General features: G+C 44.6%; 1 protein-coding gene across 2 annotated transcripts in view; it reads left to right on the top strand.

The window, feature by feature from the left end:
* Window positions 1-9,946: 9,946 nt before the first annotated feature.
* LOC140721990 (uncharacterized) overlaps window positions 9,947-27,128 on the top strand; it is a 40,667-nt gene continuing 23,485 nt past the window's right edge. For both annotated transcript variants that reach the window (XR_012097522.1, XM_073036814.1), the window contains exons 1-2: window positions 9,947-10,058; window positions 15,719-15,886. The gene's annotated coding sequence lies outside the window, so the exon portion shown is untranslated. The remainder of the gene's footprint in view (window positions 10,059-15,718; window positions 15,887-27,128) is intronic.

Genomic DNA, 27,128 nt, shown 5'->3' with positions numbered 1-27,128 from the left:
ATTTCCCATAAATGCTGCCTGGCCTCCGAGGTTCCTGCAGCATTTTGTGTATGTGTCGCTTGGATTTCCAGCATCCACAGAATTTGAAAGAAATAAAAGAAAAGGTGGGGTCATATAATACTGCAAGAAAATAGTGGGAAGTTCGACGATTTTAAAGCTTTTACATAACCAACAGGAGACAACTTAAAAAAACACACACGGGAGAGACAAGATGAAAAATTAAGGTAAGTGAGCCATAATATCAAGTATCAAAAGTTGTTCAGATATAAAAAGAGTAAAAGAGAGGCAAGAGTTGATATTGTACCGCTGGAAGGTGATGCTGGTGATTTAGTAATAGAGCAAAGAAATAGCGGCCAAACGTAACAGGTATTTTGTGTCAATCTTCACTGTGTAAGACACTAGCAGTATAAGACCATAAGACATTGGAGCAGAATTAGGCCATTCAGCCCCATTGAGTCTGCTCCATCATTCTATCATGGCTGATCCCGGTTCTCACTCAACTCCATGCACCTTCCTCCTCGACATGTCCTGCAATGCCCTGACTGATCAACAAACTATTAGCTTCTGCCATAAATGTACCCACAGTTTAGCTCCCGCCGCTGTCTATTTCAGAGAATTCCACAGATTCACTACTCTCTGACTAAATAAAACCCTCCTTAACTACTCGAAAAGGTTGCTCCTGAGTTTTGAGGCTGTGCCTTCTGTTATGGCTACCCCCACCATACGAGAAGTCTTCTCCTCAAACACACTATCTACACCTTTCCAAATTCGGTGAATTTCTGTGAGATTTAACACCCCTCTCCCCACCACCCACATTTATTAAACATAGGTCAGTGCAGGAGTACAGGTCCAAGGCTGGCAAACGCTCCTCATATCTTAACCCCTTCATTCCCGGAATCATCTTCTTGAGCATCCTCTGGACTCTCTCCAATAACAACACGCATTTTCTGAGATATGGGTCCCAAATACTCTCAGTGCAGCCTAAGTAGTGTCTTATAAAATACCAGCATTATCTTCTTGCTTATAGATTCTACTTCACCTTAAATAAATGCCAGCATTGCATTTGCCTTCTTTACCACAGGCTCAACCTGTAAATTAACCTGCGAGTCTTACCTGAGGACTCATATATACTTCTGTACTTCTGTTGTTTGAACCTTCTCCCTGATCAGATAATAGTTCACTATTGTTCCTTTTGCCAAAATGCATTATCGTACTTTTCCCAAAATTGTATTCCATCTTCCACTTTTTTGCCCATTCTTCAAATTTGTCTGTGTCCTGCGCAAATCGAATTGCTTCCCCAGCACTACCAACACCTCCACCTATCTTTGTATCATCCGCAAACCTTGCCACAAAGCCATCAGTTCCATTATCCAAATCACTGACAAACAATGGGAAAAGTAGCTGACCGATTACAGACCCCTAAAGACCACTAGTCACTGTTAGCCATCCAGAAAAGGCAACTTTTCTTCAGACTTGCCACCTCTTGGCTGTCAACCATTCCTCTATCCACACCAGCATTTCTTCTGATTTTTATCCTTTAAGCAGTCTCATATGTGACACGTTATCACATGCCTTCTGAAAGTCCAAGTAAATTACATCCACTGCCTCTTGTTTGTCCATCCTGATTATGACTTCCTCCAAGAACTCTAACAGATTTTTCAGCAAGATTTCCCTGTACAGAAGCTGTGCTGGCTTTGACTTATTTTATCATTAGTCTCCGAGTACCCCGAAACATCATCTGTTGTAATAGACTCAAACGCTTTCCCAGCCACAGAAGTTAGGCTAACTGGACTATAACTAGCTTTCTTTTGCCTTCATCCCTTCTCAAAGAGAGGATTGATATTGGCAATCTTCCTTTCCTCCGGGACCTCAGCAGAATCAAATGATTCTTGACAGGTCATGACCAATGAATCTGTTAGCTCTTCAGCAACCTGTCTCAGGACTCTGGGATGTAATCCGTCTGGTCCAGGTGACTTATCCACTTTAAGAACCTGAGTTTGCCTAGCACGTTTTCCTTTGTAATCGCAATGGCACTCACTCTTCCTCCCTGACACTCACGGATCTCTGGCACACTGGCGGTGTCTTCCACAGAGAAGTCGGATGCAAAGTACCTGACAAGTTCATCTACCATCTCTTTCCCATTTGTACCCCATGAGCATCATTTTCCAGTGGTCCAATATCAACTCTCGCCTCACTTTTGCATTTTTATAATAGTTTATATTATTGTCTAGTTTCTGTCAGAATTTCACCTTTCCCCTTCATATAGTTTTTCCTTTAGTTGCTTGTTGTTGGATTTTAAAAGCTATCCAAATATCGAACTTCCTATTCACTTTTGCTACCTTATATGCACTTTCCTTGGGTTTTACACAGTCCTTAACTTATATTGTCAGCCACCGTAGCCTAGCCCCACTGTTTGAGAATTACTTCTGCGGGACATATCTATCCGGTACATTATGAACTATTCCCAGTAATGTCAGCCATTTCTGCTTTGGTATCATCCCCACCAGTATCCTTCTCCAATCCACTTGGGGAATCACCTCTCTCATGCCTCTATAATTCCCTTTATTCCATTGCGATACAACACATGTGACCTATGCTTCTCCCTCACAAATTGCAGTAGGAATTCAACCATATTATGATCACTGCCCTCTAGTTTCCTTTACATTAACCTCCCTAATAATATCTGTGTTATTACACAAAACCCTATGTAAGATAGCAGTTCCTCGAATAGCCTCAACCATCAGCTGCTCTAAAAAGCCATTTTTTAAGCATTCAATACATTCCCTCTCTTGAGATCTGACTTTCCCTATTCTCCTGCAGATTGAAATCACTTACTACAATTGTGTCATTGAATTTATTACATAAATGCCAAACATTTAGGAGTACCTGGGGCAGAAGTGGGGATACATGCTTTTACGTGTTTTGAAGCTGAAAGGCCTGAAGGTAGATAAGAATCCTGGACCAGTAGGTGAACACCCCAGGGTTCAGAAAGAGGTAGCTGAAGAAATTGTGAAGGCATTGGAGTCATAGAACACTACAACACAGGGAAATGCCACTCGGCCAATCTAGTCAGAGCCAAAGCATTAATCTGCCGAGTTCCAACAACTTCCTACTGGACAGCACTAAGTTTTCTCTTAAAGTAGTGAGTAATGATCTATGAAGAATCGCTAGATTTTGGAATGGTTCTGGCGGACTAAAAAGTTGCAAATATCACCCCACTCTTTAAGAAGAGAGGGAGGCAGAAGAATGAAAATTATAGTACAGTTAGTCTGACCTCACTGGTCAGGAATATGTTCGAGTGTATTAAGGGTGAGTTTTTTGGAAACTGTAATTGCAGATGCATGTTGAAGTAGGACAAAGTCAGCATGATGCTTTTACAGGAAATCGTGTCGGACAAATCTCTTGGAATACTTTGAGGAAATAACAGGCAGGATAGATAAAGCAGAGGCAGAGGCTGTTGTTTGCTCCAATTTTCAGATCATCTTTAACAAGATACCCTATGCAAGGCTTATTGAGAATATAAGGAGGCATGGGATCCAAGGGGACATTGCTTTGTGCATCCAGAACTGGCTTGGCCACAGAGGCAAAGAGTAGTTGTAGACGAGTCGTATTCTGCATGGAGGTCGGTGACCTCTGGTGTGCTTCAGGGATCTGCTCTCAGACCCCTACGCTTTGTGGTTTTTATAAATGACCTGGATGAGGAAGTGGAGGGATGGGACAGTAATTTTGCTGATGATGCAAAGTTCGGGGTGTTGTGGATAGTGTGGGGGGCTGTCAGAGGTTACAGCGGGTTTTTGCGAGGATGCCAAACTGTGCTCAGAAGTGGCAAATAGAGTTCAACCCAGATAAGTGTGAGGTTATTCATTTTATTAGGTCAAATATGATGGCAGAATATAGTATTAATGGTGAGACTCATGGCAGGGTGGAGGATCAGAGGGATCTTGGGGTCCGAGTCTATAGGACACTCAAAGCTGTTACGCAGTTTGACCCTGTGGTTAAGAAGGCATACGGTGCATTGGCCTTCCGTGGGATTGAGTTTAAGAGCAGATTGGTAATGCTGCAGGTATACAGGACTCTGGTCAGACCCCACTTGGAGTTATTTGCTAAATTCCGGTCGCTTCATTACAAGAAGGATATGGAAACCATAGAAAGGGTGCAGAGGGAATATACAAGTCGTGTTGCCTGGATTGGGGAGCATGCCTTATGAGAATAGTTTGAGTAGAATCAGCCTTTTCTCCTTGGAGTGACGGAGGATGAGAAGTGACCTGATAGAGTTGTATAAGATGATGAGAGGCATTGATCGTGTGGACAGACAGGGTTTGTCCCAGGGCTGAATTGGTTAACACGAGAGGGCACAGTTTTAAAGTGCTTGGAAGTAGGTACAGAGGAGATATCAGGGGTAAGTTTTTTGTGCAGAGAGTAGTGAGTGAGTGGAATGGGCTGCCAGCGACGGTGGTTGAGGTAGAAACGATAGGGTCTTTTAAGTGTCTCCTGGATATGCACATGAAGCTAAAAAAAAAATAGAGGACTATAGGTAAGCCTAGCTAGTTCTAGGGTAAGGACATGTTCAGCACAGCTTTGTGGGCCGAAGGGCCTGCATTTTGTTGCAGGTTTTCTATGTTTCTAAGGTGCTGCACGTGAGACTGCTTAACAAGATCACAGCTCATGGAATTACGGGGAAGATACGTATGGATCGAACGTCGGCTGACTGACAAGGGAGAAAGAGTCAGAATAATGTGGAGAATTCTGTTTTGCTGCTGGTAACTAATGATGTTCCGTAGGGGTCAGTATTGAGACCGCATCTTTTCATGCTAATTATGAATGATATTGATGACGGAGTTGATACCTTGGTGACGAACTTGGCAGTTGATGCAAAGTTAGGTACGGGACAGGTAGTTTAGAGCAAAGTGAGTGTCTGCAGCAGGTCTTCGATAGGTTTGGAGAACAGGCAACGAAGTAGCAGATGACATACAGTGTATGCAAGTGTTCGGTCATGTACATCTGGTAGAAGGAATAAGGGCGTAGGGAAAAAAATTGAGAAAATTCAAAAATCAGACGTGTATAGAGACTTCGGAGTCCTTGAGCAGGAGTTCCTAAAGGTTTGCTTGAAGATTGAGTCGATTAAGGATGACAACTGTAATATCAGCATGTAAGAGCAAGAATGTGATACTGTAGCTTTATAACGTATTGGTCAGATCGCTCTTAGTGTATTGTGAGCAGTTTCCGACCTCCTATCTGAGAAAAAGATGTGCTTGCATTGGAGCGGGTCCAGAGAAAGTTCACGAGAATGATTCCAGGAATGAAAGGGTTAACGTAAGAGCAGCGTTAGATGGCTTTGACCCCGTACTCTCTGGTCTAGAAGAAAGAGAGTGGATCTCATTGAAACCTATTTAATATTCAAAGGCCTCGACAGAGTGGCTATGAAGAAGATGTTTCCTATACTGTGTGAGTCTGGGGCCAGAGGCCACGGCCTCAATATACAGGGCATCCGCTGAGAGCAGAGATGAGGAGGAATTTCTTCAGTTAGGGACTGGTAAATCTTTGGAATTCATTGCCACGGACGGAGTAGAGGCCAAGTCATTGAGTGTATTTTAAATGGATGTGCAAAGATTATGGGGAGAAGACGGGAGATTGGGATTGAGAGAGATGATCAATTGGACCCAAAGGAATGGCTGAGCAGCCTCTGTCTCATGTCTCATGGTCTGAAGAAGAGAAGAGGCTAGTAAGGTTGCATTAGGGTAAGGTTATTGTTGGTCGTGCTGCTTTCGGAGAGAGGACGTCAAGCAGTGAGTACAGTGTCGATTTACTCGAGGGGCTGAGTTCTGGAGAGAGGTTGGGCAGGTTGGAATTTCACACCTGTGGTGAATTACATATACCTGTCTGGACACGCCCCCACTGCTGACTGCTCCTGGGGCTCCTCCCACGGACCGTGGCTCCTCCCACGGACCCCGGTATAAAGGCGATTGGAGACACAGCCCCGGCCTCAGTCTCCAGGATGTAGTGTGGTGGTCATTTGTTGCTTGTTCCAGCTAATAAAAGCCTATATCTCGCCTCACGTCTCCGAGAGTTATTGATGGTCCATCAACACCTTCAAGTGCAGGAGATTGAGGCTGACATTATTCAGGTGTTCCAAAATATGAGAGTACAGAAATGGGGAATGTGCGCAGTCCTTTTCCCCACTTTTCTGGAATCAACAACCAGAGGACACCGGTTTAAGGTGAGAGAATGTTGATTTAATAGGGATCCCAGGGGAAAATTATTAATCCACTCTCTCTTCCGGTTCATCTTTTAACTAACTCGATGTGTGCACCCTCAGGTTGGAGAAGCAACACCTCATATTACATCCGGGTAGTTTACAACCCGATGGCATGAACATCGATATCTTTAATTTCTACCTCCACCTTTTCTTTTCATCAGCCCACACGCCCGTCTCCTCCAATCTGTCTCCCCACTTCTCTCTTCTCCACTGCGGATCGTCTCCTTCTGGTTCCTCTTTTACTTCATTTTTTTTCCCATGGTCCGCTCTCCTATCCTATCAGATTGCTTCTTTTCAGCCCTTTGATTTTCCACCTACCACCTCACAACGTTTCACTTCATCTCCTACCTCCCCCACCCACTCACCTTCACTCATCTGCCTTCACCGATCATCTACCAACTTGGACTCTTTCCACTCCCCACACCATCTTATTCCGGCTTCTCCCCACTTCCAGTCCCGATGAAGGGTCTCGGCAGGAAATCTCTGTTTTGCTTTATCCTCTCCATAGAAGCTACCTGACCTCCTGTCTTCCTCCAACATTTTGTGTATGTTACTCTGCATCTCCAACATCTGCCTAATCGCATCGGGACAGAGTGCAGAATGCAGAGACTACATCGGCTCTCACTGATGTCGAGGAGGCCACAACTGGAAAACTGGAAACAGTGGATGACCCCAACAGGCACGATGTTGAAGAGTTGCCTCATGTGCAAGGACCGTTCGGGACGATGACTACTTCATCCACTTGCAGAGTTGGCTTCCAGCCCCTACACCCCTCCTTATCGCTGTTAACCTCTCCCTTTTGAGGACAACACTTCCACCTGGTGGTGATTTGCCGCTGTAACAGGACCCCCGATTTGTGGACTCCATTGTCACCAGGTGGCGCTCTGCCACAATAACGCTGAGAGACGGAAATGTGACGCAGCAGCCTGCTGAAATGTTTATTCAAGATTCAAGTTTGTTTAATTCCATTTCCAGAAGCCAAGTCTAAATGAGATGGAAATAATTCTTACTCCGTCTCCAAAGCAGTACAAAAACATGATAGTGAAAACATATATCCACAGCTTATATAATGTGCATGGATTGATTTTATGGCCATAAAGTGACGCTCGGCATAGGATGCCTGCAAATAAGATGACAGACAGAAAATTATAAAGTAGCGGTGTTTGGTGATGTGGAAGGATGGGTTAGTGGTTAGGGGTATTTAACAGCCTTAACTGCTTGGGAAAAGTAGCTGTCCCAGAGTCTGGTTGTTCTGGTGAGGATGCTGCGTAGTCTACCCTCACCCCCTCCCCCCACCACCACCTCCGATGGGAGTGGGACAAACAGTTCACGAGCGGGATGGGTGGAGGTTGATTATGAAAATCAGATTGATCTCAAGAGAGGGAGTTTGGAAATACCTGTGAGATGCTTTTAGAATAGCTTGCAATTGTGCACATTAGTGTAAAAATAATTCTGGATTGGGTTTTGTGCAAAGAAGCAAATTTGATTAGGAAGTCTCTGGGAAAGGAAACATGCGGACGCAGTGATCACAACAGGTTAGAATTCACCCTGTACTTCGAGAGGGGAAAGGTACAAAATGCATCAGTATTAGTGGAGTGAGGGGAACTATGGAGACACGGGAGAAGAGTTCACCAATGTTGATTGGAAGGGGACACTAGCAGGGGTGATGGCAGAATAGCGATGGCTGGAGTTGATGAACTTGACAGTCTCCCGGTTGAAAAGAAATATTCCAACTGCGTAGCTCCGACCTGAAGGCATGAATAGCGATTTATCTTTCCAGTAAAACAATCACTGCTCACGTGCATTAAGATGTTTTTAAATACGACAGGTCCCGCAGGTGACGTCACACAGCCCCCCCCCCCCCCCACACGCGCCTTACGTCACCCACGCGCTGCTGTGCTCGAGCCTGGTCGGTTCAACGGCTGGTCTGCTAATCGCGTGACCACTCCCCACCGCAGACAACAAACGCTCAGGCGCTGCGCTTTTGCCATTGGTGCGCAGGACTGTCAATCACTGGTTACACCCAATAGAGGAGGCGGACCAACGCAATGGGCGTTACCCCTGTTAACATCGTCTCCCACTCCAGTTCGATTTCCCGTTTACTGATTTATTTCCATTTCCCTCCGAGGGAAGTTGCGGGGTTTGTGAAGCGTCTACTGCGCCCGGAGTCTGATGTAGCGCTGAGAGGTAGGAGAAGACCGCTCGGGCCGTCGGTTTGATGCCGGTTCCCCGCGGAGGGAGGGAGAGGGGGATTTTATTGAAAGGATGAAGATGGTGTGAGAGGGGGCGGACAGGATGTTTGTCCCGGTGGGGACAGGACGGGCTCATCTGTGGAAATGTCTGAGCCCACGGTGGTGGGGAGCAGAGGGATTCACCACATTGGGGGCAAACACCGGCAGACTGTTGCCCTGCAAGCAGGGCCAATGGTCTGAGGCAAAATGACAATTTGTGTTTTGATGAGATTGTCCCTGGAATATGGTGTAAAATCCCGCTCCCCATACTAACACGAGTTATACAGACCAAAGAACAAACTGCCGGAGGAACTCAGTGGGTCGGGCAGCATCTGTGGAGGGAAATGGACCGTCAACATTTCGGGCCGAGACCCTCCCTCTGGACTGAGAGTGGACGGGAAATAGTCAGAGAAAAGAGGTGAGGGGTGGGGATGGGGCAAGAGCTGGGGAGTGAGAGGCGGATCCAGGTGAGGGGGGAGGTGGGAAGGTGGAAATAGTGACGGGGTGGGAGGTGAGTGGTTGGGGCAACACAGGGCTTCAGAAGATGGTAATTAATTCCATAGAGAATGAACAAAGAGGTTAGAGAGTATTTATTATAGAGAGTGCAATGAAGATTCACCAGACTGATCCCTGGAGTGGGTGGTCATCATAAGAAGAAAGATCAAATGCGATAACCCTTTCATTTAGAGAATCATGGACTGAGAGGTGAACACATTGAAATGCACAACATTATTACCGGTTGAACCAGGGATCCCAGTCTCTGAAAAGGGGGTGGACTGTCCGGGACTGAGATGAGGGGAAATGTCTGTAAAGCCCCACCACAGAGGGCGGTGAAAACCCAGTGATCGTCCTCACATAAAACCGAGGCCGGCAGATGTGTGGAGATCGAAGGGATCGAGGAAATGAGGATCGGGCTGAAACATGTAACTGTGATGGGAGAGCAGCCATCATCTTGTTGATGGTTAGAGGGGCTGAATGGCCCACCTGTTTCTCACTTGATGTTTCAGTGTTCCTGTCCAGTGAGGCCAGAGGAATGTGAATAGAAATTAGTGTTTATAAACATAGACTGGTTTAAATGAAACCAGCAAATTTCCTGTGTGGTGTGAATTGTGTCACTGACCGAGATGGGAATCGAAACTCTAACTATAAGAACTCTGTGACCTGGGGGTGGAGGGAAAGGGATCGGAGAAGATATGGAGGGAAAATCTGGTGTAAATATGGAAATTATATAGGGAAATATTGAAATAATGTGGGAAAGGCGGCGGTGGGTCCGGCAGCGTGTGAGGGGAGAGGAGCGAAGTCTCCGGGTCACGTGGGAGACGCTCCACCGTCACGTGATCCCGTTTATCGCAGATCCGCTGCATCTGCAGGTTTGGTTGCGATGCCCCGCCCACTGCCTCATGAAGCATGTTTCACATCGCGCATGCTCAGTCCGAGATGGGCCCTGTTGTTTTTCGTCCTTTGTGGAAACGGGCCGGTGGTGGGATCGGGATCGGGAGGGGTTCTCCCTCCTGGGGCGGGGAGCCGGGACGGATTATTCTCTGCGGGGCAACACCAACAATTTCCCTTCGGTGAGTACTGAAGCCGGTCCTGAGCGGAGAGGTCTGACGGTGGGTCGTGAGATAACTTTCCCGAACTCAAACAAGAGAAAATCTGCAGATTCTGGAAATGCGAGAAACGCGCACAAAATGCTGGAGGAACTGAGCAAGCCGGACAGCATCTAGGAAAAGAGTACGGTCGACGTTACCGGCCGAAACCCTTCGGCAGGACCTGACAATAAAAGGTGGGAGTGAGGAAGAGACAGAGAAACGCAAGGTGATCGGTGAACACTGAAGGGGGAGGGGATGAACTTTCCCGAACTGGCGGCCTCGCCTCGCTTCCTTCACAGAATCTGCCGGGGTCGGTCCGGGTTGTGAGACCTTAACACCGAACCGTCTGAGATGAGCCACCGCTCAGCCCCTGTTGTTCCGGTCCTGTTAGCAGGATGACGTAAAACATATTTCTATATTGACACTGAGGGAGAATTGTATAATTTATGTCGCGTGTGTTATCTGAATGTACTTGCCTGTGATGCTGCTGCAAGTCAGTGTCTCTCTATCCCTGTACCTTTCCGTACTTGTGCACTTGGCAATAAATTCAGCAGGATCTGGGAGAACTGTGACATTTGATTAGTGATGATCATCTTGGCAGCTCGGTAGGCCGAATGTATGAGACAGTACACTGTTAAATGCAAAACAGTGTTGATGATCAGAGAGATCTCAGACTCCAAGTTTATCGCTCCCTGAAAGAGACTGCACAGATTGATCGGGTGGTTAAGACGGCAAATGGCATGGCTGTCTTTATTAGTTGAAGCATTGAGTTCAAAAGTCGGGAAGTAGTGTCGCAGCGTTATAAAACTAGTTAGAGCACATCTGGAGCGTTTCTGACAGTTCTGGTCGCCCTCATTTTCGGAAGGATATCGGGGCTTTGGAGAGGGCACAGAAGAGGTTTACCAGGATACTGCCTGGATTAGAGGACCTGAACTATAACGAGAGGTTGGACAAGATTGTGTTGTTTTCTCTGGAGCCGTGCCGGCTGGGCTGAGACTGGGTAGACGTTTATAAGATTACCAGAGGATTATAAGCAGTGTCTCAGAAAGGCAGCGTCCATTATCAAGGACCTCCAGTACCCAAGGAATGCCCTTTTCTCAATGTTACCATCAGATAGGGAGGTTCGGAAGCCTGAACGCGCACACTCAGTAATTCAAGATCTGATTCTTCTTCTCTGCCATCCAGTTGCTAAATGGACATTGAACCCAGAAACACTAACTCACTTTTAAAATATATAGTATTTCTGTTTCTTGCACGATTTTTACTCTATTCATAGAAACATAGAAAACCTACAGCACAATATAAGCCCTTTGGCCCACAAAGTTGTGCCAACATGTCCCAACCTTAGAAATTACTCAGCTTACCCATAGCCCTCTATTTTTCCAAGCTAGTTTGTTTTCTATTTTTCTCTGATGTGTCTATGTACCTATCCAAATGTCTCTTAAAAAACCCTATCGTATCTGCCTCCAGCACCGTTGCTGGCAGCCCATTCCACATACTCACCACTCTCTGAGTAAAAAAAAAACTTGTCTCTGACATCCCTCTGTACCTATTCCCCAGCACCTTAAACCTGTGTCCTCTTGTGGCAACCATTTCAGCCCTGGGGAAAAGCCTCTGAGTATCCACATGATCAATACCACTCACTATCTATGCACCTCTGTCAGGTCACGTCTCATCTTCTGTCACTCCAAGGAGAAAAGGCTGAGTTCACTAAACCTATTTCCATATGGCATGCTCCCCAATCCAGGCAACATCCTTGTAAGTCTCCTCTGCACACTTTCTAAGGTTCCACGTCATTCCTGTAGTGAGGCGACCAGAACTGAGCACAGTGGGGTGTGAGCAGGGTCCTATATAGCTGTGACTTTACCTCTCAGCTACTGAATTCAGTCCCATGATTGATGAAGGTCAATGCACTGTACGCCACCTTAACTACAGTGTCAACCTGCTTAGCAGCTTTGAGTGTCCTATGGACTCGGATCTCAAGATCCCTCTAATCCTCCGCACTGCCAAGTCTTACCGTTAATGCTATATTCTGCCATCATGTTTGACTTAACAAAATGAATCACTTCACACTTATCTGGGTTGAACTCCATTTGCCACTTCTTAGCCCAGTTTTGCATCTTAACTATATCCCACTGTAACCTCTAACAGCCCTCAACAATATCCACAACACCTCCAACCTTTGTGTCATCAGCAAATTTACTAACCCATCCCTCCACTTCCTCATCCAGGTCATTTATAAAAATCACGATGAGCAAGTATATATGTATACTGTAATTGATATAGTTATTTATTTTTATTATTTTATTTTGTGTTTTTTTTCTTCTGTATTATGCATTGCATTGAAATGCTGCTGCAAAGATAACAAATTTCATGACACATGCCGGTGATAATAAACCTGATTCTGATTCTGAGAGGCACATTCAGACAGTTCAGAGGTAATCTACTGTGAACAGAGTACTAATTGTCTGTAAATGATTGAAAATGATTTATTCCGTGAACTTTTCTAACTGGATCACCTACTGCAAGTTCTAATCTGTGATTAAGATAGTGCCAAATTGTCACATCATGGTAATGTTCCTTGAGAATTGTAGCAACACCAGATTTGACACTATGTAATACGCTCACCCCATCACTAGCAAATGCTACAAGGTTCTGTTTGAAGTAAGAGTCATCAAACCCATGGTTAATGAGACAGTTCAATAGATGCTCAGCAATAGTTTCAGCTTTCTGATCAGGCAGTTCAATTAGATCTAAAATCATAAAATGGGGATCACCTGCCTTGTCACTTTCACATTTCAAATAATCTATTAATGCTTGTTGATTCATCCATGAGAACAGAAAATCTGCCATTTATCTGCTTGATACACTGGCAAATTTTCTTTTTTTCATATTAGTGGCTACAGTTGAAGTCAGAAGTTTACATACACTGTAGCCAAATACATTTAAACTCAGTTTTTCACAATTGCTGACATTTAATTCTAGAAAACATTCCCTGTCTTAGATCAGTTGGGATCACTGCTTTATTTTAAGAATGTGAAATGTCAGAATAATAGAAGAGGGTGTAAAAGTGGTTTACCAGGATATTGTCGACATTAGAGTGTGTGCAGTATAATGAGAGGTTGGACAAACTTTTTTTTTTCTCAGAGCGACGCAGGCTGAGGTGAGACTGGATGGACATTTATAAGATTACGAGAGGAATAGATAGAGTAGACAGACGTTATGTTTTTCCTGGGGGTTGAAATGTCTGATACAGTTAACATGAGAGGAGATGTGAGGGACAAGTTTGTTTCTTTCCACAGAGTGGTGGGTAGCTGGAGTGCTCTGTCAGCAGTGATGGTAGACTCTACCAGTCACGTAACCCCATTTGCCTCTCCCTTTCAACCGCAGATGTAACAATCTCTTCGCGCATGCTGTGTCTCCGGATGATTGGTGTTTTTTTTCCTTTTCGCTCAGTGTTCAAGTGGATTGTCTTCAGGATTGGGGAAGTGTCCATGCCTCCGGGGCCGGGGAGCCAGGGGTCGGGATCGCTGTCAGTGGGCCGATGATATCACTTTCCCCTTGGAGTATTGAGACTGATCCGGAGTGGGGAGATCTGGTTTCAGCCATGAGCCCCGAACTGAGGGCTAATTGCTCATTTAGTACCCAGTTACCTGGCCTCATTAAAAATGTGTAGACTTCTCTTCATCTGCATTGAATGATCCAAACCGGGAGTCAAGACTGTCTATTTCTGCAGATTTGAAATTGAAGACCCACCAAAATGTCACGTGAAGCTGTTTACCGCAGAGCCGGCCTGCCCTCTGCTTTGTGACATAAGATCACGTGGTGTGTGCGCATAGTCCCTGGATGGGTGGTGATGCTTCCGCCATGTTGTGTTGGGATGTCTGATGTTGGCCACGAAGTCTCTTTAACTTTCCTCAAAATGCCTCACATTTGTCCTTGAGATTTATGCCTGTTGTGTCTTCTCCCGAACTGGGGTGGGTGAGAAAGGAAAGTGTCCCATGTTGTGTGATCTTTGATTTCACTGCCTGCTTTACCGAGGGACTGGGAAGCCTAGGGGGGAAAGTGGTTTCTGTGATGTGCTGATCTGTATCCAAAGGTCTCTGCAGTCCCTCACAGTCACGGGCAGAGCAGTTACCATGCAAAGCGTGAAGTGTCCGGATGGGAAACTTTCTATGGTGTGTTGATAAAAATTTGGTGAGGGTCAAAGTGTAAATGCCAAAGTTCTTGTTGTTTGTTTTGTTCTAACTTTGTCATTTTAGAATCTTTTTATACAGTAGTATGTACTATTCATTCACTATCTGTGTATTGCTGGAGGATCATCACTGATTGTCCTTGATCCCTTCTCCCACCTGGTTCCATCTGGTCATTCCTTGCCTATCTTGTTCAGCCTCTGTCCAGTCTCATCACCCCCACTTCAGTGATATACATCAACCATCTGGGTCAACCTCGGTCCACCCTGTATCCCACCTCCGCAATGTTATATATCAGCAATCTTTCTTCTAAACTTTTTTTCATTGTGAAGTGTTCTTTTGCACCTTTGGCCTTGCTGAGTTATTTCCAGAATCGTTTTTTGTTAGCTGGAATGCCGGAGGGTCATCAGGTACCACTTCTGTTGTGCATTGGTGTGGAGGTGCTAGTTTTTGAACAGTGACTGGCTGACACCCTACAGCATTTTACTGGCAGCAAGGAGTACTGGGAGAGTTGGTGCTTGGGCTATAATCCTGCGATCAGCATTCCAGGCATATGGAACTGTTGGTGTTTTGGCTTTGACTTTGGTTAGTGCTTCTACAGATGGGGCTGGATGCTCGTCCTTCTGCAATGAAGAAGATATCTCGAGAAGCTGGACATTGGTTGTGGGGAAATCCCAGATTGCACTACCCAGTCTGAGATGTGCTGATGATGTGTGAGACTCTCAGGGTGGGTAAGTGGCAGGTTCAGCTGTGTGAGTCTGTAAGGTTGGATATCTCAGTTTTAGATCCAAGTAAAATGCCCTTGGGGACCAAGCTGCCTGGATCAAGCTGTCAGGCAGTGGGAATCAAACAGAAACTCAAGTTGCTGGACATCTGCACTAAAAACTGAAAATGTTTGAAGCTATTCTGACAAAACGCTATTAGCCTGAATTGTAAAGTTTGTTCTTATGCCCATAGCTGTTCCTTACCTGCTGAGTGTTTCTGGTAATTCCAGTTTCTTTTTATTACATTCACCCTGAAATGGTTTATATTTCCTGAAATGGATCTGTTTTAATCTGGAAAAGGAAATGGCTCACTCTGTGATGGTAGAACAGTGAAGAAACCACAACTTTTCCCTGTAAATTATCCTGGTATCAATTTGTCTCTTATTCCTGGAAATGTATTCAGTACAGTTGTTGCTAACAAGGTTTACATGAATAATCTCAGGAATAATCAGCTTTATGTATGAGAAGCATTTGATGGTTCTGGACCTGTACTCAATGGAGTTCAGAGGGACAGTGGGGGTGGTGGAGGGATGTATGGTTAAGTAAACCTACCAAATGCTGAAAACCCTGGATACAGTGCACATGGAGAGGATATTTCCATCTTAGTTTTGTTCTTAGCAGAAATTAAGCAGAAATGTTTGGTTCTTTTTACTGTTAATGTGCTTCATTATCATTCATGTTAAAGTTAGACCTGCGGTGAGGGATTTATTGGAAGAAAAACCCCAACTGGAAGCAAACCACGACTGAAGACGAGGGAACACCAACAAGTGAACCAACCAAAGGATTGAGAGCATCAATTGGAGAGGACCCAACAGACTTGCGGATTCCAGTGATTTAGTCAGGAGAAAGTTTGGTGAGTCTGATTTACTCAAACACTGGTCCTTTAGATATTACATACCTGTACAAAGGAAGGTAGGAAATAGTTGGTGTGAGACTGAATGTGCTCAGAAGAACCAGTTATGCCTCTGTCAGACGGAGTTGCAATCACTCCAGGTCTGGTAACGTGCTTCCAGCAACCCACCCCTTTAAAACCACTCCCATTGTGTAGAAGTTGAATCCGGATAAAGTCACTCAGAGACCGTATAAGTACAAACACTTTATTCTAAGCACCCGGGGCTTACTCAGTTAGTCGCTCAAACAGGGACAGTTTTTCACTGCTCCTACCTATCCACTAACTGACTAACAATTTCCCTTACACCACAGATATATCCGTCCAGATATCCCCCACACAAGACAGGCTGGAGCCAAAGTTATTTACTACATGACAGCCCCTAAAGACAATTTACAAAACAGTCATAATGGCTTACACACACAGAACAGACTGAAGCTGTCCTATCTCTACACGTGAATGCACAAGTAGATAAGCATCTAGAAACCGTAGACAGCTACGCTCAAGCAGAAATATGGCTCAGCATGGCTTAGCACATCTGTTGATCACTAGCAGTCTCTTTCAGAAAAACAGGTTGCTTTTTTTTAACAAACTATTAACACTTTTACATACTTTATAATTCCCTCCTTTTGATCATTAAATGATCAACAAAACGGTAATTTTTTACAGAGAAAGCAACCGACTATAGCATTGATTTATCAGTGTACAACAGTAATTATAACAATGATATGCACAACTATTGGGCCATAATGCAATATCATGCCCCACATATTACCGAACAGTCCTTCAAAGACCAGCATTTCGACCCTTCAGTGAACCGGTGTAAATCCTGTCCTACTTTCTTGATGCTGTCAATCTCCTTGGCAGTGTGCTTGGAGAGGGATGTAATGTTAGAATCATCAGGGATATAGGTGCTACATTCTGTGTCAATAATAGCACAGGTTCCCCTTTCTCAGCGAGGATAAAATCTAAAGCCATACGATTCTGTACGACTGTTTGCTGGATTGCAATCATTTCAGTGGATATTTCTGTTACTTGGCCCTGTGTTTCTGTCAGGGCCTCTGCAGTATTGTGGCCAGCTCAAGTGCTGTAGCCAAATTGATTATTTCTCATGAATTCCTGGCTACTCCATAGGACAGAAAAGTGATCATCCAAAATTGCTCAGTCTCAGTTATTCCTCTTCGCTGTTGGGCACCTGCAAGTATGGTCAGGATGCATGTTTCCCAGTAAAGGAACCTCCATTTGGTGTGGGCCTGAGATACCATCCCTCAAAACACTGACAGTCACAGTCATCTCTGACTGGATCACAGTTCCTCACTTCTCTTCCCTGATTTGAGAAAGCCCAGGCTGAGAGTTCCTCACTCTGGTTGAACGGAATTACTGACATTGGAATCATAGTTTTACCATGCTACAGAATTTCGGCACAAACCCAGCAAGACCCTAGTTCTACCGGTTTGGCATAGGTGAGACAGAGAGACAGAAAGGTGTTAACATGGGGGCCCCTGGATGCTGAGGTAATCCCTCTCAAAGACATAAACACGAACACCACTGTTACGTACCCGTAATGGTTTAAATAAACCAGCAGCCATAGACCTCACCTGGAGTCTGGTTTTGATGTTAAAACCACTATCTTTATTAGTATCTACTTATAATATAACAACAAGCAAAATAATCAAAAATTAATGGTGTTATGAGTATACATATGTGTAAATATAACTCCCAAACCACTGAGCTCAGGCAATACCAAGCTTAAAGTCTTGAGATGGTAAAGTATGAAAGTTCAGTTTATTCACGAAATCAATGATGAGAGAGAAAAATTTGTAATCCAGGGTGAATGTCAAGAGAAGGCAAATACATCGAATTCTACAAATTCCACGCTGGTAAAACAAGATAACATTCACCGTAGGTCATATTCATTGTCATTCCAAATCCACATACGAATTATCACCAAAAGTAGCTTATGACAGGGGTACCATCTTCAAAAGGAACTACCACCCAGGCAGATTCCACAAGGTACTCCCAATCCAGATCCAACACACAAATTACCAACAGTGATTTCCACAGAATATCCCCTCTCACAAGTGGTTACCACATAACACACCCAAATCCAGCTAAGGGTTAACAAAAGTGGTGGCCACGGGATACTCCCAACAAAGTCCACATACGGATTGTAGGAATTATCACCAACAGTGATTTGTCACAAGGGTACCCTCTTCGTGAATTACCACCCCCAGGCAAGGGTTAGTACAAGTGGTCTTCACAGGATACTTCCAAACCAACAGATCCACTCCAGTGGATCAAACAAATTGACAATCACACATTCGGTATATGCCGGATCAATAATCAACCCGCTCTTGTGGGCACAGGAGAGTTCAAACAGTGACCTTTGGCCACTAGGTCCTTTGTTTCGAACCTTCCATCTCCTTTCTTTCTCTTCGTCTGATTGTCTGTCTCTGACTGTCCTTGCTTAAATAAAACAAACTACGAGCTATGTAAACACAAGCTACCAGCAAGTGTAAACATGCTGCATAGTCAAATAGTTCTGCCCCTCTCTCTCTCTCAGTAAGAATCAAACAAGAGCTGAGAAAGCCAGCGGCTGACATCACTCAGGCACTCTCTCTTAAAATGACAGTCCACGGCAAGCAACGTAGAGGTTCGTCACACCACTATCAACCAATACATTTTCATTTAGTCTGAGATGGTCCTTCTACTTAGTTCCTTCAGTAACACATTTGTAGTATGTTCGATGTATCCACCGAGATTGCCTCTTCAGTCTCACAGCCGTGGAAGTGGTCAGTAACACCTGATATGTTCCTCTTCACCGAGGTCTGAGTTTTCCTCGATCGCAGTTCTTGTTCAGGACAAAATTCCCAGGTTCTATGGTGGGATAGTCACTCCTCTCTGCGGGGTAGTTCTCTTCCTTGTAAGCCTGTCATACCTGTGAACGTAATGCTTGGAAAATCTTTTTTAGTTGACATATATATTTCCCCATCTCTTCTCCAGGGGTATGCATATCCAATTTTGCTGGTAGACTTTCTGGGAGCAATGGTCTAGGTCCACAGGGTGTCCTCATGGGCCGTCCATAAATGATTTCAGCTGGTGATAACCTTGCTTACCCCTGTGGGGTAACCCTCATGTGGAATAGGGCTAACGGCAGGACCTTCAACCAAGTGAGCCCAGTCTCCACTGTTAGTTTGGCCAATTTCCTCTTCAGAGTACCATTGACTCTTTCCACTATGCCAGTGGCCCATGGGTGGTGTAGACAGTGGAACTATTGCTTGATAGCTAGTTCATTACATACCCCTTCGTTTACTTTCACCACAAAGTGTGGGCCATTGTCAGAGCTCAGCATCTCTGGCAGGCCATACCTGAGAATTATATCCCATACTAATACCTTCACAGCAGTCATAGTGCTATTATTGGTATTTGGAATAGCTTCAATCCATCTACTAAACACATCTATAATAACTAAGCAGTATCTATAGCAATGTACTCTAGGCAACTCAGTAAAATCAACTTGTCCACCTGTCAAGGGAGTCGTACCCGGAGTGCAGGGTACAGATTACCAACCATTCCCTCCTTTCCCAGGTGTGTACAATTATGTATATAATTGACCAATATTGGTAAAAACTGTGTAGGAACACAAACCTGTCCAGCTGGGGTAATCTTAAAACCAAGGTCAGGGTCTTTCTGGCACCCCATCTGGGACCACAGTTTGCGCTCCTCCTCAGAGACGTCCCCCTGAAAAGTACATACCTCCTGTATGTCTGCAAACCCATTCTGCTTAAGTCATGGAGGATTGATTGATGGGAACCCGAGGAGACTACAACTACCGAGGATTGTGCTGCACTTTTCGCTGTCTTATCTGCTAAAGCATTGCCTTTAGTGACCCGGTCAGACATGTGGGTGTGGGCCGCACATTTAGTAATACCCAAAACTCGAGGTAGCTGTAGAACAGTGAGTAAGTTGTTTACAAAGGTGACATTACTAATGGGGTGGCCAGAAGAATTCAGAAATCCCCCTGTTCCCAGAGAGCCCCGTAGTCATGTTCAACTCCAAATGCATAACGGAAGTCTGTGTAAACGTTCGCACTTTAGTCTGTTGCTAGGATACAGGCACGAGTCAAAGCAAACAGCTCAGCCTTCAGGGTGGAGACAGCTGCTTCAAGAGAACCCTGCTCAATTACTTCACTGTCCGTTACTATCGCATCGCCAGAATATTGTTTTCCTGCTGGATCCACAAAAGGGCTTCCATTCTCATAAAACATTGCCTCCGGCTTGAGGGTGTATTGCGGAATGGATGGGAGAATCTATCACGGTGATCCAGACAGGGGCAGTTGGTGCGGCCGACTTCATGGCCTGAAGTTGCCCAGAGACGGGGTACAACATTTAGGGTTCGGTCAATATTAAAAGAGTGTCTTACCAGATGTCCCGCCTTTGGATCAGAGTCCTTCCAGTATTTGAGTTGGCCCGCGACCAAGTTTTGCCAGTCTCCCTCGTTGCTGGAGGCTTGTTACATCAAAATGTAGGCAAGGAACCCAAGCTCTTTGGCTTGAACCCAGGGCAAACCCTAACGGTGGTATAGGAAACCACCAGTCCTATCTGTCGCCAAAGGAAATCCGGAACTTCGGCCAGTAATGCACTGCCCTCTCTTCCTTTAATCTCCAATCACTGTGACTAGGAACTTCTGTCCCTCGAGGAATGCATAGCACAGAGTCACATAAGGTTCCCACTGGCAGAAGGGGTTCAAACACAGTGGAGTCCAGATTAAGTGCCCACCACTTGGTGTTCAAAAACTGGGGATGTTGTCGGTTGTTCACTAGTCCCAGAGTGATACTCTTGTCCACGCAGAGAATCTCGACTTCCAACGGACAGAGCAAGTCTCTCTCTGCTAGATTACACCCCCGACTGGTGGTGACTGTCAATGAAACCTCACACTGGGTCCCCTGGAATTCCACCTGCAGTGGCTGGGTACGTGAATACATATGCTCCGCCCCTTCGAACCCAGACATAGTGATTGTAACGTCTGATAGCTGGAATCCTTTTCCGATGCCATTTCCTGGTAGAGAGAGGTTGTGGATGCCCCCATATCAATCAGAAACAGAAGGGGAATTTCAGCAACTTGCAATATTGCATTGGGCTCTTCCTGAGGGGTGGTACTCATGGTAGGAAACATCCTTGATTGTCAATTTCTAAACAGGTTGTTGTCCCCACCTGTCCCTTGGTAGGTTTTTGTTCCTACTTCTGATCCCCACATATAGCCCTCCCGTGTCCTTCCCGCTGAACAGATTCATCTTTAATAATAGTTCCCTTTGGGTTTGATTGGGATACGAATGTAGGGTCCCAATAATATGTCAAAGCTCATCACATTCGATTTCAGTCATTGTCAGGCCAATCCATTTTATTTGTTTTAATCATGTTGGCTAACTTAGTTGGTGCGCATTGGAGCAGTAAGACAATAAACTGGGGGGAACAGATTCCCATCAGTAAAGACTTGGTTTTCTGTGAAAGTGCCGTAGCAGGCGAGAAATCGCTTCCGATAGTGTGGTCCTGTTTCCCCAGGCTTAGGTTTGCATTGAAGTAGTTTAGTGATGTTTACAGGTTGCTGGAGAGCCCTTTCCAAGGCTTGAATGATCTGGTCTGTCTGTTCATTCTCATTATGTAACTCCTGATAGGTTTTGATATCTCAGTTCTGCCTTCCATTTCCACCCCTCATCAGCTGAGAGAATCATGTGGCAGAGACCAAATAAGTCTTGCGTGGTCGCATTAAACATTTGTATAGTACTGCGGACACACTGAGCAAACTGCTGGTTTTTCTTTTCTTTATGGGGCCTACCTTATACGAGTCTCCCAACAGATTCTTTCCCAATCCTATCAAGGTACATAATCAGCCTTGGGCGAGGGTCCCTACCTTGAAAGGACCTAACAAAAAGTAAAATACCAATTGGACTCAGTCTCTGCTGTCCCCAGAGTGGTCCAGCCGCTTACTCAGCCCATCTGCTTGGCACTCCCTATTTTGGGATCCTGTTCGTGATGCTAAACGTTAAAGTGGAATCTGAATAAAACTTGGGAGACCAGCTTCTTATCGTCACCACAGTTTATTGCGCATTCTCCTCTAGGAGTTTGAGACCCAGTTGTCAAAGGGAAGGCACGTAAGCACTGCCACCATCTGACAAGTGGACTGACTTAGTCAGGTTACAGCCATGTACTTATACATAGTAAGCCCCTACATTACTATTGCAAGATGTTATTTGAACTGGTATGCCCACCAAGTCTGTATGCGCAAAACTTAATTACTTAGATAAGAGAGTTCACTAAATGAAGGTTTTAATTACAGATGGATGTACTGTCCAGTCCATATCAGTTATTACCTTTGCAAGGCCCTGACTTAATTACAGACGTGTTCATTCCTGTCCTAATCAGCGAGTCCTCCTCCTTTTACAGAAACGAGGGTACAATGTATAATTTTATCAGCTAATGAGGGTAGAATGTATAATGTTATCAACTAACGAGGGTAGATGTATAATGTTATCAACTAATGAGGATAGAATGCATAATGTTATCAGCTAACGAGGGTACAATGTATAATATTATCATCTCTCAGTGTGTCTCTCTGCAAGCCGCAGAGAACTGGTAATGAGCCTGTCTTAGCAAACCGCTGAAAACAGAGTTTACTTCAGTTCAAAAACTCCTATTCAGTCCCAAATATTCTTTTAGCCAGAGATTACATAGGTTCAAAATGTTTTTTTTTAATATACCCTTAATTCCTCAGGAGAGTTCACAGTAAATATTTATGTCCATTATAGAAACTTATGTTACCTGTGTGTATTGTGGTGATGCAAAAGTTGCTGTAGAATTTACAAGTGGGAAGAAGTGGAGGGATATTTGGAACTCTGACTTTTTAAAGGGTAATTTAGCAAACAAACCACTTACGGACAACATGCAAAAGCTTTGGTGAGAAAATCCTTCATTACCTGTTACAGTCTTGCTACGTAGTTTGTGTGAGAGTGCAGATGAACTCCCACACAAAGAGGAGATCAAAGTCCTTATCGACAGTGATTTGCTTTCTGTGAAAATGAATACCTCACTATATAAAAATCACTGTGGACATGTTGTCACATATGCACAATACATGATTTATGTGCACACTGGTCATTACAAATTAGAGGGAACATTGGTGGGAAGGTGGGGAGACCTCCAGTGTCCCTGATGCCCTCACACAAGATGTGCATCCAAATGCAGCTTGTAACCCTGCACTTTAAGGAGTTGGAACTTGAAATGGATGAATTCTGGACCAGCTGGGAGTCGGACGGGGTGATAGATGTGAGTGACACGAAGAGACGTGAGTTACTCCCAAGGTGCAGGACACAGGAAACTGGGTGACAGTTACGAAGGGGAATGAGGTTAAAGAGCCGTCGCAGAGTACTCTTGTGGCCATCCCACACAACACCAGGTAGACCACTTTAGAAACTGTTGGGGGGGATTACCTGGCAGTGGAAAGTCAAAGGGGGTGTTAGGGGATTTGTTTGTTATGGGAATGGAACAAGAAGGGGACTAATATCCTAGTGTTAAAGCTTGCTAGAGCTAGTGTGGGGGGAGAGGTGATGTGGTTAAAATAAGTTGTAGGGGGTATTGGAGCCAGAGTGACAGAACAGATAGTGGAGAGGGTGAATTGAATTGAATTGACTTTATTACGTACATCCTTCATAAACATGAGGAGTAGAAATATTTACGTTACATCTCCATCTAAATATGCAATGTGTAAGTTATGGTAATTTCTAATAAATCATTTGTACATAGGACAGTCAATATAACATCGAAATGCAATTATATTAGCATGAATTAATCAGTCTGATGGCCTGGTAGAAGATGATGTCCCGGAGCCTGTTGGTCCTTTTGCTGTGGTACCGTTTCCTGGATGGTAGCAGCTGGATCAGTTTGTGGTTGTGGTGAATTGGGTCCTCAATATACTTTGGGCCACTTTTAAACACCTATATCTGTAAATGTCCTGAATCATGGGAAGTTCACATCTACAGATGTGCTGGGCTGTCTGCACCACTCTCTGCAGGTTCCTGTGATTAAGGGAAGTACAGTTCAGATACCAGGCAGTGATGCAGCCAGTCAGGATGCTCTCAATTGTCTCCCTGCAGAAAGCTCTTAGGATTTGAGGCCCATACGAAACTTCTTCAACCATCTGAGGTGAAAAAGGGGTTGCTATACTCTTTTCACAACACAGCCGGTATATACAGACAATATGAGATCCTTGGTGATGTTTGTGCTGAGGATCTAAAAGCTATTTACCCTCTCAACCTCAGATCCATTGATGTAAATAGGGGCTAGCTTTTCTCCATTTCTCCTGTAATCCACAATCTGCTCCTTTTTTTTTGTGCCAATGAGGGAGAGTTTGTTTTCTTGACACCAGTGAGATGTTGTTCAGACCTCAGACAGAGTCAGCAATCAAATGGTTGAGCATGGTGCAATGAATGTGCTGAGATGTGTATATCACAATGCAAGAAGCATCGTAGGAAAGCCAGATAAGCTCAGGACAGGGAATTATGATATTGTAGCCATTACTGGGACTTGCTTACACCCAACAGTCTGAGGGATTTAGAGGAACAAATTTCCAGAGAGGTCGCAGACCATGCCAAGAAACAGAAGTTGATTCAGTAAGTGATTTTAACTTTCCAGATATTGTCTGGGACTCCCATGCTGTAAAAGGACTCGATGAGGTAGAGCTTGTCAAACGTGCCCTTACTCAGTACGTAGAATTCCCGATGTAGAAGTGTGCAATAAGCTGTTAGGAAATGATCCAGGGCTGGTGTCCTGGTTTTCTGATCGCGTCCAAGATATCCTGAAGTGGAGGGGTGAGGAGCCAGAGGTTGTGGTACATGTAGGTACCAATGACATAGGTAGGAAAGGGGAAGAGGTCCTGAAACGAGAGTATAGGGAGTTAGGAAGGCAGTTAAGAAGAAGGACCGCAAAGGTAGTAATCTCGGGATTACTGCCTGTGCCACGCGACAGTGAGAGTAGGAATGGAATTAGGTGGAGGATGAATGCGTGGTTGAGGGATTGGAGCAGGGGGCAGGAATTCAAGTTTCTGGATCATTGGGACCTCTTCTGGGGCAGGCGTGACCTGTTCAAGAAGGACGGGTTATACTTGAATCCTAGGGGGACCAATATCCTAGCGGGGAGGTTTGCTAGGGCTACAGGGCAGACTTTAAACTAGTAAGATGGGGGGGGGGCGGAAATCAATTTGAGGAAACTATGAGAGAGGAGGTTAGTTCACCAGTAGAGCAAGTAAGTAGACAGTGTGTGAGGGAGGAAAGGCAGGTGATGGAGAAGGGATGCGCTCAGCCCGAAGTTGTAGGGGAGAAGAAAGAAAAGGATAATAAATTTGAATGCATTGCTAGGGATGAAAAGAGAGGAGGAGGTGGAGAGTATCTTAAATGTATCTATTTTAATGCTAGGAGCATTGTAAGAAAGGTGGATGAGCTTAAAGTGTGGATTGATACCTGGAATTATTATGTTGTAGCTATTAGTGAAACATGGTTGCAGGAAGGGTGTGATTGGCAACTAAATATTCCTGGATTTAGTTGCTTCAGGTGTGATAGAGTAGGAGGGGCCAAAGGAGGAGGTGTTGCATTGCTTGTCCGAGAAAATCTTATGGCGGTGCTTTGAAAGGATAGATTACAGAGCTCCTCTAGGGAGCCTATTTGGGTGGAATTGAGGAATGGGAAAGGTGTAGTAACACTGATAGGAATGTATTATAGGCCACCTAATGGGGAGCGTGAGTTGGAAGAGCAAATGTGTAAGGAGATAGCAGATATTTGTAGTAAACACAAGGTGGTGATTGTGGGAGATTTTAATTTTCCACACATAGATTGGGAAGCTCATTCTGTAAAAGGGCTGGATGGTTGTGCAGGATAGTTTTTTGCAACAATACATAGAAGTACCGACTAGAGATGGGGCAGTGTTGGATCTCCTGTTAGGGAATGCGATAGGTCAGCTGACAGATGTATGTGTTGGGGAGCACTTCGGGTCCAGTGATCACAATAGCATTAGCTTCAATATAATTATGGAGAAGGACAGGACTGGACCTAGAGTTGAGATTTTTGATTGGAGAAAGGCTAACTTTGAGGAGATGTGCAGGGATTTAGAGAGAGTGGATTGGGTCAAGTTGTTTTATGGGAAGGATGTAATAGAGAAATGGAGGTCATTTAAGGGTGAAATTATGAGGGTACAGAATCTTTATGTTCCTGTTCGGTTGAAAGGAAAGGTTAAAGGTTTGAAAGCGCCATGGTTTTCAAGGGATATTAGAAACTTGGTTCGAAAAAAGAGGGATGTCAACAATAGATATAGGCAGCATGGAGTAAAGGAATTGCTCGAGGAATATAAAGAATGTAAAAGGAAACTTAAGAAAGAGATTAGAAAAGCTAAAAGAAGTTACAAGTTTGGTTTGGCAAATAAGGTGGAAGTAAATCCGAAAGGCTTCTACAGTTATATTAAAAGCAAGAGGATAGTGAGGGATAAAATTGGTCCCTTAGAGAATCAGGGTGGTCAGCTATGTGTGGAGCCGAGGGAGATGGGAGAGATTTTGAATGATTTCTTCTCTTCGGTATTCACTAAGGAGAAGGATATTGAATGGTGTAAGGTGTGGGAAACAAGTAAGGAAGTTATGGAACCTATGACAATTAAAGAGGTGGAAGTACTGGCGCTTTTAAGAAATTTAAAAGTGGATAAATCTCTGGGTCCTGACCGGATATTCCCCAGGACCTTGAGGGAAGTTTGTGTAGAGATAGCAGGAGCTCTGACGGAGATCTTTCAGATGACATTAGAAACGGGGATTGTGCCGGAGGATTGGCATATTGCTCATGTGGTTCCATTGTTTAAAAAGGGTTCTAGAAGTAGGCCTGGCAATTATAGACCTGTCAGTTTGACATCAGTGGTGGGTAAATTAATGGAAAGTATTCTTAGAGATAGTATTTATAATTATCTGGATAGACAGGATCTGATTAGGAGTAGCCAGCATGGATTTGTGCGTGGAAGGTCATGTTTGACAAACCTTATTGAATTTTTTGAAGTAGTTACGAGGAATGTTGACGAGGGTAAGGCAGTGGATGTAGTCTATATGGACTTCAGCAAGGCCTTTGACAAAGTTCCACATGGAAGGTTAGTTAAGAAGGTTCAGTCGTTAGGTATTAATGCTG

This window comes from Hemitrygon akajei, unplaced genomic scaffold (assembly GCF_048418815.1).
Source record: "Hemitrygon akajei unplaced genomic scaffold, sHemAka1.3 Scf000066, whole genome shotgun sequence".
Classification (NCBI taxonomy): Eukaryota; Metazoa; Chordata; class Chondrichthyes; order Myliobatiformes; family Dasyatidae; genus Hemitrygon; species Hemitrygon akajei.
The sequence above is the reverse complement of the archived record's forward strand: the minus strand, read 5'-3'. Positions and strand labels throughout refer to the sequence as shown.